This window comes from Lepidochelys olivacea (assembly GCF_965140295.1).
Source record: "Lepidochelys olivacea isolate rLepOli2 genome assembly, chromosome: 3".
In the NCBI taxonomy this organism is placed as follows: Eukaryota; Metazoa; Chordata; order Testudines; family Cheloniidae; genus Lepidochelys; species Lepidochelys olivacea.
Genome location: NC_140413.1, coordinates 121,623,032 through 121,636,897, shown reverse-complemented (window position 1 = coordinate 121,636,897; position 13,866 = coordinate 121,623,032). Strand labels below are relative to the sequence as shown.

Sequence of the window (13,866 nt, the reverse complement as noted above, 5' to 3'; positions counted from 1 at the left end):
GTGCTGCTTCCCAGGCCACCTCAGAGCTAATTGAAACATATGAGGCTTTGGCTTAGGGCTGGACTGGGACAGTAGGTATAAGCAGGCCACAGACTACGGTGTGCTTTGCAGAGGAGGCATAAAGCCCTTGGAGGGGATTAGGCAGTATTCTTCCAGGAAATTTCCCCCCTCCAAAACATATGCTATGTGGTGCAATCTGACGCATTTCACAGGGTTTGATCTTTCCTGGTTATCGTGAGGTGTCAGGAATAAAAGCCAGCAATAATCAAACTGCTAAATCGTGTCAGTAGGAGCGGGATGAACTCCACCCAATGTAGAGAAATCCAGCTGCACTCACACCCCTGTCAGTTCAAACCCTGGCAGGTGTAACGTGTTACTTAACATTATGTATTTGATCTTAAAATTTTGGTATCCAGGTTTCTCTCTATTTAAAAGTACAGGTTAGTGTATCTCTTGTATTTCCTATCTCTCCATCCATTTCCAATTGTTGTTCCCTCTTTCCTTCTTTCAAATTTGATCCTCCTCCTTTCTTTCATTACGCTCCATTTGCTACCTCCGTCCCTAACTTCTTGTAATTTCCCTTTCACAATCTTGTATTTCTTCTCTTCTTTCTTCCTCTCTTTCCCCTTAATTTCACTTGTCTGTCAATTTCTCCCTCCTTCTGTTCTTCTTCACGCTCACCATTTCTCTTTTCTACACCATCCTTTCAGTTCCCCTGTTCCCCCCTTCCCACCTCTCATTCTTTCTCTCCACCCTTTATCCCTGCATCTTCCCATCAGCTCCAACTTCAAAATTAACTCATCCACCTAATCTAATTGTCATATGCAAAAGCATCAGTCCATTCACTCTTCTACCCCAAACAACCCCATCCACATTTTGAATCTATTTACTAGGAAATCTCCTCCCCTCATTTTAGAGTCTCTTCTCCCACCTGTAACGCTCACTCACCTAGGACTGGGGAGTGTGGACAAGCCCATGGCCATTCTAAGTGAAGAAGCATTGGGTGTGCAGGTGATGCTTGGCAGGTGCAACGCAGAAGACTTGGGAATGCAAGATGGTTTTGTAAGCAGAGAGGCACATACATGTCAAAGGGAGCAGACTAGCCATGTGGTTCAAGCAAATGAACAGCTCAAAGGCATTGTCCATTTGCTGGCATCGCAATTTGGGCTTGCTTTGCTTTTCCTTGTTTGCTTTTATTTTGAGCATGTTGTTTTCTAGTCTGTGGGGATGCATAGGCACTATTGGGATGTGTGCCCAAGAACTGCAATATATGGATGTGAAAGGGCAGTTGGAAGATTCTTTGGGGAAGACTCTGGCTCCTTCTAGGGTCCCTTTGGGCAGCTTTGGTGACTGTAGAGCGGCCCTGCATAGCCGAGGAGTCCCCAGTGTGGGGAAACCTCGGGCTAGTGTAGAGTCAGCATAGATCCCCTGGTATAAGAGGAGCACTGGGAGTGTTGTGGGGCATGGCTTAGCACACTGCTGCACTCAGGCAGTCCTCGGCTCGTAGAATCATCCCTCGGGGGGCCATTACCAGCCAGTGTCAGTAGAGCACCTTTAAAAGTGCTTAAAGTTCTCTGTGTCCTCCCCATCTCCACGGCTGCTCTTTCTGCCTCCTCCCAACTGCACTGAGCAGAGTTCTGGGGATCAGGGATTTTATTTCCAGGAAGACTCCTTCTGCTCCTATGCTCACTTGTTGCACTGTGATACAACCCTTGCACAGCGACCCAGCCTGTATCCGATAGCGCTCCCAGTCCTAGCAGCATTCCATTTTCCCTGCCTGCAGATCGTGTGCTGTCCCTTTTCGTCCAAAAGCATGACATAATTTTTCCAAAGGCAGCTGGAAGTCAGGCTGAGCCAAAGGTTCATGAAATAGTGAATCTCTCAGCATCCACTGCACGTTAAATGCCAAGTTGACGATGTGTCTTTCATTATCAGAATTAGTATGAGCAGTAATGTCTTCCAAAGACATGGCTTTAAAAAAAGCTCTTTGTGTTTGGAGAAATGTAATATGTCATCTGAAAATAAGAGGTCTAATTCTGACAGTGTTCCCAAGGGGGCCGCTAAGATCATGTTGCATTTACACTCCTCCCCCCCCCCGGCCTCTTTTATGCTACGGTGACCATTTCATTGCTAAATAAATCCTTGATTATGTGTCTCTTTTTGTGTATTGGGTGAATGGTAATGTCATGGAATGAAATCCCACCAGAAAGGTATATCAGCTTGGAAGCTGTAAGAGCCTTAGTCTTATTCGTAAGAGGAGAGGGTCTTGCATGACATCGTGTGGGTGGGGTTGACCAATAAAAGGTGGTCTTGAGAAGGAGTGTGATCTAGTGAGTAAGGTAAGGCAATGGAAGGGTTTTATTTCTGGCTCTGACATTGACTTGCTAAGGGTGCTCACTTGAGATGACCTGTTTTACAAAGATGCCAGCTATGAAGAATCTGTCCAGGCCAAACTCTTGCTGATAGAACTGTTCTATCATCACTTCATTAGGTATTCTGCACTATACATATGAAATTATATGTATATTCCTTAATCATTATACTCCTGGGGGAATTCTGCACCAAAAAATTAAATTCTGCACACAATAATTTAAAATTCTGCAAAATTCTGCATATTTTATTGGTCAAAGTAACGTGTTTTTTTTAATACAAAATGATCCACAATTATGGATTGAGAACAACGTTGCAGGATGTACAAAATAATTTGTCCCTATCTGCATGCAGTTTTGTAGGGAATTCTCGAACACAAGAAGCTGGTGTAGCCATTTTTGATGCATAATGTGAAGGCCATTCACATCGTGCAAAAGAACATATATCCCTTTGCCCTTTGATAACTTCATCTGGACCTGGCTGGGTACTTTGGGAAGTGCTTGGTTCTGAATGTCCTGACATTTATTGGCTGCTTGGTAAATGTTTTATTTACCCTCAAAGTCTTTTTTTTAATGGGTAAGTAAAATAAATCCTGAGCTGTAATCCAACCCCATTGTGCTACTTTGGCACAGGAAAAAAGTGAAAAAGCACACAGAACTTCCTAGATGAGGATTCCCTTACTGTCATTTATAAAGCTCCTTTAAATCACTCTGGCAATGTAGGAGCCTTAAAACTGTTACAGGTTTTATGCTCCGGGGGGAATTGGGTTAACTAACAATAGGAACATTAACAATGGTGGTTTTTTTTTTTTTGGCTGTCTTGCCATTTAAATATGAGTCTGTACATGTATAAAAGCCCCTGTGACTAGGGGTGAGGGGCATGGCGGGAGCCGATGAGCTGGGAGGGCCAAGCATCACAGTGATTGGGGTCTGCAGTCCATGGGTTGTGCAAGAGATGGTGGAGGGAGTGACCTCCATCACAGGATGTCACTTGTCACGCACATTACTAGGCAGGCAGGCTGCTACATTTCTGCCTCAGCAAATGAGATCAATTAACTATCAACAGCAACATTAACAATTTTTTTTATTTTTTACATTTCTACACTCTTTTATTGACAGTTCCTGGGAGAACAGTTAGTTTCTTCTTCTCCACATCCTGCTCTGCAGCTTCCTTGGCTCTTTTAGCACGATGTTACTAGGCATGCAGGCTGCTACAATTCTGCCTCAGGGACAGAGCCTGCCATGTGCATAATAAAAAGATCTACATTGCTAGCTCAAAACAGATTATAAGGTGTTTGCCTTCTGAGGCTGCTCAGAAGATGGGTTAATCTGCTGACCCTTCCCCATTCCGTATCTATCACCGGGGGAGTTAAGAATGAAACCAACAGGGTCAGGTGCAAATACAACAAGGTTTATTAGACCAACATGGTCTTAAAAGCAGAACCCTCATTATAAAGCTAAATAACATAAGCACAAATAATAACAAAGCACGTGTAATAACAAATGGCTCAGTTGTTATCAGTATCAGAAATGGACTTGAAGTCCGGAGCCTACAAACCTGATACACTGGGATAACCAAAAGACAATAAAAGGAAAGTACAGTTCCATCTCTCTCTTTGTTTTAGGCACAAACCCCGACTGTGCAAGGTATGGACCCCAACTGTCCCACAGAAGAAATCCCACCACATGACGAGGATGGTTCTGGAATCCTGGAGGGAACCAAGGAAGATAGGAAACGCTGGAGCTCAGGAACACCGGAACACACTGGAACGCTGGACAGGATGCGCTGATCAGCAGGTAAGTGGCTTGTCCTCTTCTTTCTTCTGTCTTCCATCTCCTGTGCGTCATCCTGAGTGGTAGTATGTGGACTCGCAGGTGGAGACAGAAACGAATGCATGCAGTGTAGGACACAGAGGTAACCTAGGATCTTACACTACAATCCTGGCCTAGCTGGACTCCTTCCACAGGCTGGTAATGTAGGAGACACTGACTGTCACTAGGATGGACAGCCCTGAGCAGCAGTGAGGCTGTCACCTGTATAGTCTGCTGTTGCTAGGCAGACTACGCAGTCACGTGTTCTGACCACTCCCTGCCTTTCCCGCTCTAATTTTAAAAAAGGCAGTTGGGGGGGAGGGGCGGGAAGCTCTCTGTGAAGGAGGGCATCCAACATGGAGTCCTACTTGTTGTTTAGTAAAACAAGATGGACACTAGAGGAGAAACATACCAAAACAAGATTTTTACCTCAACAACTCCTCCACGCCAGGCATACCACAATAGCAAGCGAGAGGGACAGAGTCTCTCTTGCTTGTTGGCATTCACACACGCCCCTGATGATGATCAACATCTCCCACACAGGCACGCATGCCCAATCCACCCTGCAGTGATTTGCGTCTCTGACGGCTGCTCCAGGGGCGCTGGAACAGACATGCTGCCAGGGAAGCGGTGCCTGTCCCCCACAGATTTCTTTTGAATTTTTCTGCACAGGGGGCACAGAAATATGTAGACCATAAGAATTCTGTGCCCCCACAGGCATGCAGAATTCCATCAGGAGTAACATTAAAAACATTAAGGTTGGAAAGTCAAGCACTCAAAAGTTAGGAAATGCCAGAATAAAAGTTGCCTTTGATATGATATATGATACCACACCCCAGCTCCTCATCCCAATCTCCCTGTCTCCTTGCCCCCAGCTTCTTGCCTGTTTTAGCTCTGGTCTCCTTGCCAGCTTGGCCCAGTCGTCCTCTCCAAGGTGCCCTTCTGAGTCCCAGTCTTCCCCTTACCCAAGCTCCTAGTCAGTCTCCCTTTCTCATGGCCCTCAGACCTACTCCCTACCTTTTCCCACCACACTGGCTCCCAGTCCAAGTCTCCTTGCCCAACCAATCCCAGACTCCCAGCTACCAATCCCTACCCCACCCATATTCTTTGCCCTAAACCACCACCCCACCGTTCCTCCCTTCTGGCTCTTGTTCCCTCTACATTCCAGTCAGGTAGCTTCCTCCTCCATCTGCCTGGATGATAGCAAGGTGAACACTGAAAGCACAGGAAAGACCATCTCTCTGCTCTCAGTTCTGGCCTGCAGCAGCAGGAAAGGTACTTCTCAATCTCTGTAGCCTGGGATGGAGCATGCTGAGTAAAGATGGAATCTTTGGAGAATTTAGTTGCCAGACTCCAACATGTCTCTACTTAACATGCAAACAGACGACTTATGACTTAGCCAAATTGGAAGTGTTTCCTCCCCCCACACCCCAGGAATAGCAAGAAGACACCAGGCCACTCCCCTGCTGAATTTAAAGTCCAAGCTCCAACCTTGGAAGTGCTAGAGCTGCTCAATGAAAAGGTTGTAAGACCCTTTCAACATGTCAAAACAATGTATTTCCCCATCAATCTTGTTCTTGGAGATGGCAAAACCATTTTTACTGAAACTTTTAAAAAAAGGTCAGCCTGAGGCAGGCACCCAATATGGGAATTTTCAGCCCCAGTGATTAAATTTTGGCAGAGTTATAAGCAACTGAAAACAGGGGTCATATAATGGAAAGGGTCAGGCAACCTAACTATAGGCAGTGCTACCAGCTCTGCCCATAATAACTCAATGGAAAGACTCCCAGAGTCTACAATGGACTTTGCATCAGGGCCTTAGAAAAATTAAGGCATGCAGCTGCTTAATTTGACGATTTCACTCATCCCCTTCAAGGGGGATCAACTAGAGGGAGAATGCAGCAACAGATCTGTGAATTTTATGAGAAAGGAGCTGAATTTTGGAACCTGGCATCTCATTTGGTGTGGGATGTTTCTTCAGAGCTGCCACATTGTGTGTAATGATACAGTATTTTGGGGTGAAATAATGTGCAGTTAAAACTATACTCTGAGAGTGTGTCAGCACTTCAAACTGGAGGTGTAAATTGCAACTCAAGGAGACATACCTGCACTAGCTCTGATTGAGCTAGCATGCTAAAAATAGAGTGCAATCATGGCAGAACATGTGTCCGGAGGGCCTAGCCACCCAGTTACACACCTAGCATCTCGTATAGGTACGTCCTAGCTATATTCTATTTTTAGCATGCTATCTTGATCACAGCTGGTGCAGGTATGTCTCCTTGGTCAGGAATTTATAGCTCCAGCTCTAAGTATAGACACACCCAGAGTTATAGCCATGTCATGCCATAGCCTGCATGGGTTTGGTGGGTCAGAAGAAGCTCAGGTAAAGTTTAAAATATTCTTAAAGAAGAAAGATTTAGCCTTTTATTTTATTTAAAGTGAATTTTGTATTGTGGTCTTACACCACCATGGGTTCAGCTCTGGTGGCTCCAGTTTCAAGCTTAACAGAGTAAAAGTCACCTCTTCTACTTGCTTCAGATTTAGAGTCTCTAGGAACACATAAAGACCAAGGGTAGTGACCACACATACATTCACAAGTACAAGGTCTAGTCTGTTTTACAAGTTTTGTTAAAGTTGCAATTAAAGTTATGATTATAGAATTTCTATATGCTTAGGTAAAGACCTATGCACAAGTTACAAATATAGTTATACTCACATCCTCCTAGATAGTGTTAAGGTCTGATGGGTCACTCATGGATTGACCACGAGTAGAGGGATGGTTCCTGCTGGAGTTTCCCATAGGAAGCTCAATTTTCCAAATTTTGGGCACCCATCCCCTTTTCATAATGTAATTCTGTCTATACCTACATTCTGCGCATGTCCATAAAAGTGTCAACCCTCTTTTTCCTTATTGGTCCAATATCCCCTAGAAACATAAGGCACCCAATACCTATGGGTTGTGTAGGTTTTGTTTTTCTCATTAGCATTGATGCACAACCTGTATCCTGTGGTTAAGACATGTTGGAAATGGATGTTCCTTTGCAGCATTTCTGTGATTTAAAATTTATCTTCTGGCTAATTTTTCGCAATATTACCCATTGATACATCTTTTCCTGTAATCTTCTGGCACAGAGTTATTCTTTGGTCACTTACTTTTGTCAAGCATTTCTTTGGCCTACGGCTAAGTTAAAATCTTACAGACCTTTTCATGTTTCGGCCTTTCTTACTTAGATATCTAAAACATGATTCCCTCTCAATACTGATCAATCTTATACTTCTAGAAGCCTACAATTTAACTCAATGAGTATATATGACATAACATGTTAGTTAATCATAACAGCACACAATAAATGAACAATAAACTAAAATAATTGGCAAGAAAGAATAAATGCATTTAACTTGGCACAACACTGACTATCTCCTGTAGCTCTCAGAATGATTGAGAACTTTGGCTCTCAGTCTTCGACTTCAGCTTTGGGCCAAGTAGACATAAAAGAAGCTCTGCATTTTAGACAGCATTCAGAGACCATCTCCATTACCACATCCTTCCCCAGCTGTATTATTCTATTCAGCCAATTCATTTCTTCATGCAATTGTACGACTTTCCTTGGCCCCATGGTATCCAAGGAGGGAAGAGAGAGAGAGAGAATCCCTGGTTTAGCATAATGGTACAGAAATAAGGATTTTTACTCTTTTTCAGACTCCTAAATCCACATTTTTAGAGCATGTGTGATGACATCTGGGTTAGCAAGTTTATTCCAAAGCACTTGGTGCTCCTGGAAATAAACAGAGCGCTAATGGAATCTAACACAGCCCATATTGTACCAAAATGAATTTGCTGAACCATCCCAGCCCTGGAAATTAATTTTCAGTCAGAGAGCACCACTGTTTGTTCGAATTGTTTCCCTTTGCTAAGCAAAAATGAGCATGTCATCTTCTCTGATAACATCAGAGTGGATGTTAGGGTTAAGTGGAGATATGCTGTAGGTAACTGGCTAACAGTTTTGTAAGCTGAAATTTGCAAAAATGCAGGACTCCATTTGCTGAAATAAGCCTTAGGGTGAAAGCTGACACTTAAAAAAAAGAGTTTACATTGGCTTCCTGCAAAACAGAAATTCTCTTTGCATCTTCAAGGAGACATGCAAAGAAAACGTGCACTGTGTCTCCCTGTTGTGCACCGTACAGAAGTGTTAAAATTAGATATTTGCTTCAGGGTTTGGTCTCTCCTAGGTACCACAGCTGTCTGGTGGCGTCTCTGTTTACCAAGAAAGCCTTTGGTAGATTGAATGAGGGCTGTTACCAGCAATTTGTCTTGGGTTAGAACTTTTAAAAAATAGACGGTTTCTTCTTGTTTCTGTAGAGGTGGCAGTAATCACCACTAGTATTGCTCTGATTATTGCATACGAGAGAGAAGTGTAAGGGTAGGCCATTCAGTCTCATCTCTCCTTTCTACCCTAAGTTTATCATCTCTAGCTGAGGCCATCCATCCTTATGATTCCATATGGGAAGCTAGGGAGACAGGAGGCTATGAGATTAAGTGACGCTATGTAGCAATTTGTTGATTTTTATGTCATCCAATGGCTAGTCTATCATGAGTTTAATTCCCATCATCAATCACATGGAGTTTTATGTGTTTAAAATAAACTTTGAAAAATTGGAGGCCTTATGCATTCTAATTCATGGCTTTCTCGAATGAGGCTAATGCGCCCACCATTGACTAAAAGTTGATGAACATACCTGTTGTGTGGGAGTTAAATGCCTTCAGGGTATTGGATATATACTTATACAGCATCCCCTCTCTCATTTATAATATAAAAGATGATGTGTCAGTGACTGAAGCTTCCACTCACCCTGTGTGGGATCATTCATCTCTTTAAAATGCCACCTGTTTTGGATCAATTGGCTTTGGTGGGGAAAAAAATCCCATGTTGAGAAGCTATTTGTGCAATTTGTCTGGAGGTTCAGATGCTACCATATGAGGCTGAAAACTCTTGTAATTAACCACTGGAACAACTTACACGGGGGATTCTCCATCACTGACTATTTTTAAATCAAGATTGGATGCTAAAAGATATGGGAAAATTTTGAGGTAGTCCTACAGTCTACATGAGAAAAGAGTAGATGGTCACAATGGTCACTTCTGGTCTTGGAATCTATTAAAAACAAAACCCCGCTCCTGTATGAAGATGGCTTTGAGTTCCTCTGCCTAAATCAATAGAACATTGCCTGTCAGTTTTGTTTTGGAAGACAGCAGTTTGGTCCCGGGGGATAATACATCCCATTAGAAGCCTATATGTTCCATCTTCCATATGGCTACTCTCTTTCCCGACTGCTTGTTTACTTCCAAACTCTCAGAGAAGAACCCACTGGAGTCAGTGGGACTACTTGGGTTTCAGCTGAGAGCAGCGTTCAGTCTCTGTTGTTTACTGTCCCAGTTTGGACATGGGAGGCAGCCTGTAGAGAGGCAGCTGGCTTCTGTGCTCTTTCCCCACTGTGCCTAATTTTCACTCATTCCATTTTCAGCATAGCCTGGCCAGCCCAATTTTCAAACTAGGTAGGAATGCCACTGGTAAATAAGGCATTTACCTGGGACAAAAAGACTCTACTCACATCTGTACCAAGTAACTCCCAAATTCAGCTGTACTAAACACTGGGGCTTTAGCTCAGCCCCGTGCTTAAGTTCTTTTCTTGAAGCAGGGCCATAGGGATGGGGCAAGTTATCATGATTGGGCTTGTTTAGCGCACAAGATATCTTCATCTCCGAGACTCTGTGTTGTTCCCTTACTGCCCTTTGAACTTTGCCTGCCTTCTTTCCCCCAGTTTTATCTCAGCCCTTTCAAAATGTATCAGCTTCTTAAAAAAGAAAATGGAGAGGGGAAACAAGTCATAAATAATGTAATATACTTTTAATATACTCTTAGCATACTAGGTTTTTATGAGGAAATGAAAGGATGAAAGTGTTTTTGAGTAGAAGGGGAAAAATGGGATCATTAACATTAAATAAATATGTACCTTTAAAACAACTTCAGACTTATAAAAACACAAAAAAATACATCTGTGTAATGTATAGTAAGTCATAGTTTCCCTTATTAAAGCACAAGACAGAAGCAACTGTACGGCAGTATGTTCCTTAAGAGGGTGCTGTGAGTCTCACACTGATGAGGGGTTGCTAAGTAGGCTCTTTTACATTGATTACTAATGTAAACAGGGATACAAAGAAATCCCTCATATGGCCAGTGCTCTCCCAAAAACAGAGCTTGCTCTGTAGTATTAATTTAGATAGAATATATGGGCTAAAGGTGTTAACATGACCCAGTCATTGTCCACATTAAACCGTGGTAAACAAGGTTTGGGGTTTGGTATACAGAGACCTTAGCCTGCTTAGTATCATTGCAAACACGTCATTTAAAAAAACAACACCACCTTTTATTAAAGATACAGAAAAGAAAAAACAGTTAAAGCATTTGAAATGTAAAATACTAAATAAAGCTTTCATTTTAACAACACCCCATGTTCCCCTTAGCTGGAGGCATAGGTGCTGAAACTGGGGGTGCTACTGCACCCCCTGTCTTGAAGTGGTTTCCAGGGTTTACAGTTTGGTTCAATGGCTCTCAGCACCCCTACTATCCAACTTGTTCCAGCACCCTGGCTGGAGAAAGATTACAGAAGGAAAAAGCCCTTGTTTGACAGCCTTTTGGATGGTATTAAAAATGGTAACTGTCCTTCTGGAGGAAGAAAGAAGTTAGTTGACGAGGGCTGGAGCCGTTGATGTTGTTAAAGTCTGATCCAGTTTGCTAAGAAGATAAGACAAGACAAACATGCATAAAAGGAAGCAAAAAGAACAACACAGGTAGATACAGCTTCTGTCTGTTGTTGACTCTCACTTGCAACCTCACTACTCAAGAAACACAGGCACAGCACAAGGTCTTACCAGCCACTTTGAGACCTAGCAAGCTTACACCTGCATTGGGCTGTTAGGGCATTGTTTTTAGTTGCCTCTTTCTGATCATAGACTGTTGCAAATATACAGTCTTGCCCAGCTCAACCAGGCTCTTATTAGACAGAAGGAAAAAGGAGAGGGATAGGAAAGGGAAGAAATAAAGTGGGGAAGGAGAAGAACACGTGGTGGGGCTGGAGGGAGGAGACAAAGTCTTACATCCCAGGTGGTGTTTGGGATTCAGTCAGAACTGGTGGAAGTAGTGGCGTCGTCTGACTCCCTCTCTCTGGCCCGGTTTGGTCGGGACATCTTTCAGGATCTGGATATCATAGGCTCAGGGAGATGGTGGGTGTGGTAAACATGATGATGAAGCTTGCTCCAGTAGCCCCTTTTTCCTTTCCAAAATCTTTCTGAAGAACCCAAAAGGAGTAATGAGTGGAATAAGGCATCCCCTCATTATTTTGTCAACCAATTAGGCCTAATAGCTGACAATACAAATTTTAGTTTATTAATTTTCAGTCCTCAGTTTCTCTTGTTTATCAGGTATGATCTCAACAGTTCTTGGGTTACATTAGTAGGCCTTTCTGTTTGTCATTTTCTCTCCCTTTCATATCCTTTCCCATCCACATTTGTTATTTTAGGTTATTGTGACATTTTATGAACTTTCATTTACTTTTAACAGTTGAGCTCATTGGGTAAATGTGTAGGTCCCGTTATTACAACAGCTCCCTGGCAACCCTAATTAGTATCCCTCCCCTTTGTGGAAGTGTGTCCAAGGGGATGCATTTTTTTTTCCTTTCAAGGTGGAAAATACGATACTGTGAAAAGAAAGAAAAACATGTTCGAGGCCTCAGCTGCTTTTTTGCTTGAACACGTGGCAGAGAAACGTTCAGGGTTCAATATTTTTGAATAAATGAGGAAAGGCACCTTTTTAGCGATGGGGTTTAGGCACATTAGCTTTCATCCAGTCCCCAAGCTACACACTGGAAATTACTTTTTTTTTAGTGAGTAGGAAAATCAAAGCCCCCCTTAAAATGGTGTATAATTTTTATAGAGGGAGAAATCAAAGTACATAATAAACTAGTCATTAATATATGGGTTTCTTAGGCCACCTCTTTAGAGAATACTACACAGACCTGGCAGAAATTTTTTCAAATTGAAAAGCGGCCTGTTTTTCATATGGAAAATTTTCAGAAAAATGTGTTCTTTCATTGAAACAGGAAGATGACAATGTAAGCTGTTCTGTTTTTTTGCAATTTCAGTTCATTTTTTCCCTATTTTTACCTTTGCGTCTGCTTTTTCTTGCCCTCCCTCCTTTTCCTTTTTCCATTCTGCTTCCGGTGGGGGGGGGGGGGTGAAGGGGGAAGGGAGGCAAAGAATTTTTTTGTTTGGTTGCTTTTTTGCTTTTCCATTTTCAAAATAAAAAATTGTATATAAACACTTCATGAAAGATTTTGAATAACCAAAAAACCCATTCCTTTTTTAAACCTGTGGAAGGAAAATGACTTAAACATTTCTCTTCACCCATAGAGTGACCACCTATCCCAAAGGGGGTGGGGGACCCTCCACATGCATGCCCCGGGGATTGGGGACACAGGCTGGGGGATGCTCTCAGGCACCCTGGGCCCCGGTCCAGGGCTCCCCACGGTGACCCAGGCTCCCTGGGTACAGCTTACCATGGTCTGGCTCCATCTTCTGGCCTGGCAAGGGGGTGGGGCCTTGGGAGGAAGAGGAGGAGCAGGGGTGAGAGTTTAGGGGAAGAGGAGGAGCGGGGGCAGGGCTTTTGAAAAGGTGGTCACCCCACCCACCCCATGCTTTTTTACCTGCTCCAGTGCTGTAATATCCTCATTCTTCTGCACTTGGTAGCAGGCATGGACATTAAGCTGTTCTGCAGGAGGTGATGTTTTTCTGGATGTATCAGTACAGACATAATTTTGATTTATTATATTAACAAAACATGCAGATCCTGTTTCAAAAAGACCTGCAGCAACAGCTGTGCCTGCCTTCTCTTTTTTTCTCCCCTCCTACTTCTGCTTATCCTTTTTCATTATACAGAATGAGAGTTTCCCTCTCACCCATTGCACACCCCCTTTCCACCCTATCTGCCACCTACATGCCCCCTATGTGAAGCACAAGGCAGCCAGACCTGAGACTGAGGACCTGGCCCTATATTCTTAGGAAAATCTGGAGAAAATAAGGGCATGATAACACTGAGAAGATCCAAGGATACTTTAAACTAATCCTCTATAAACATCTTTCCACACAATTCTGTCAATGTACCTAATTCCTGATCTGCAATTAGGTGTGTCCGAAATCAGGTTGGATTTGTTCTTAAACCAAACCTGTGAATAATTAGTCCATGTCCACAAGCCAATGATATTGGCTGAGCACTACCAAACTCATTTAATCTGTGACAAAATCCAAACTAGAACCGAGGCTATCACCTAGTTCTGTATGAATATACTGAAGAAATCTTTGTCCAGGGCAGTTTAACTTTTTTTGTTTTAGTTCAATAAATGTCTCCTTCCAACATACGGTAGGTTTGCAAACAGTGACATGTTTTGATGCCAGCAATGAGTAATCTGGTATGCAGTTTGGCTCCCCCCGGCCCCATTAACAAATAAGCTTTAAAAAAAATCAATTGGAGCACTGTATGGAGTTAGTTTTATGATTTCTTTGTCAACCAGCTGTTTGTTTTTCTTGGGATGGAGAGCCTATATCCTGTGCTATTTTGTGGTGTTTCAGGCG

General features: G+C 42.9%; 1 long non-coding RNA gene across 1 annotated transcript in view; it reads right to left on the bottom strand.

Moving 5' to 3' along the window:
• Positions 1-10,604: 10,604 nt before the first annotated feature.
• Positions 10,605-13,866, bottom strand: part of LOC311518953 — a 74,910-nt gene continuing 71,648 nt past the window's right edge. Inside the window, exons 2-3 of the long non-coding RNA XR_014711153.1 lie at positions 12,942-13,026; positions 10,605-11,528 (exon numbers count right to left, since the gene is read on the bottom strand). This is a non-coding gene — a long non-coding RNA (uncharacterized lncRNA). The remainder of the gene's footprint in view (positions 11,529-12,941; positions 13,027-13,866) is intronic.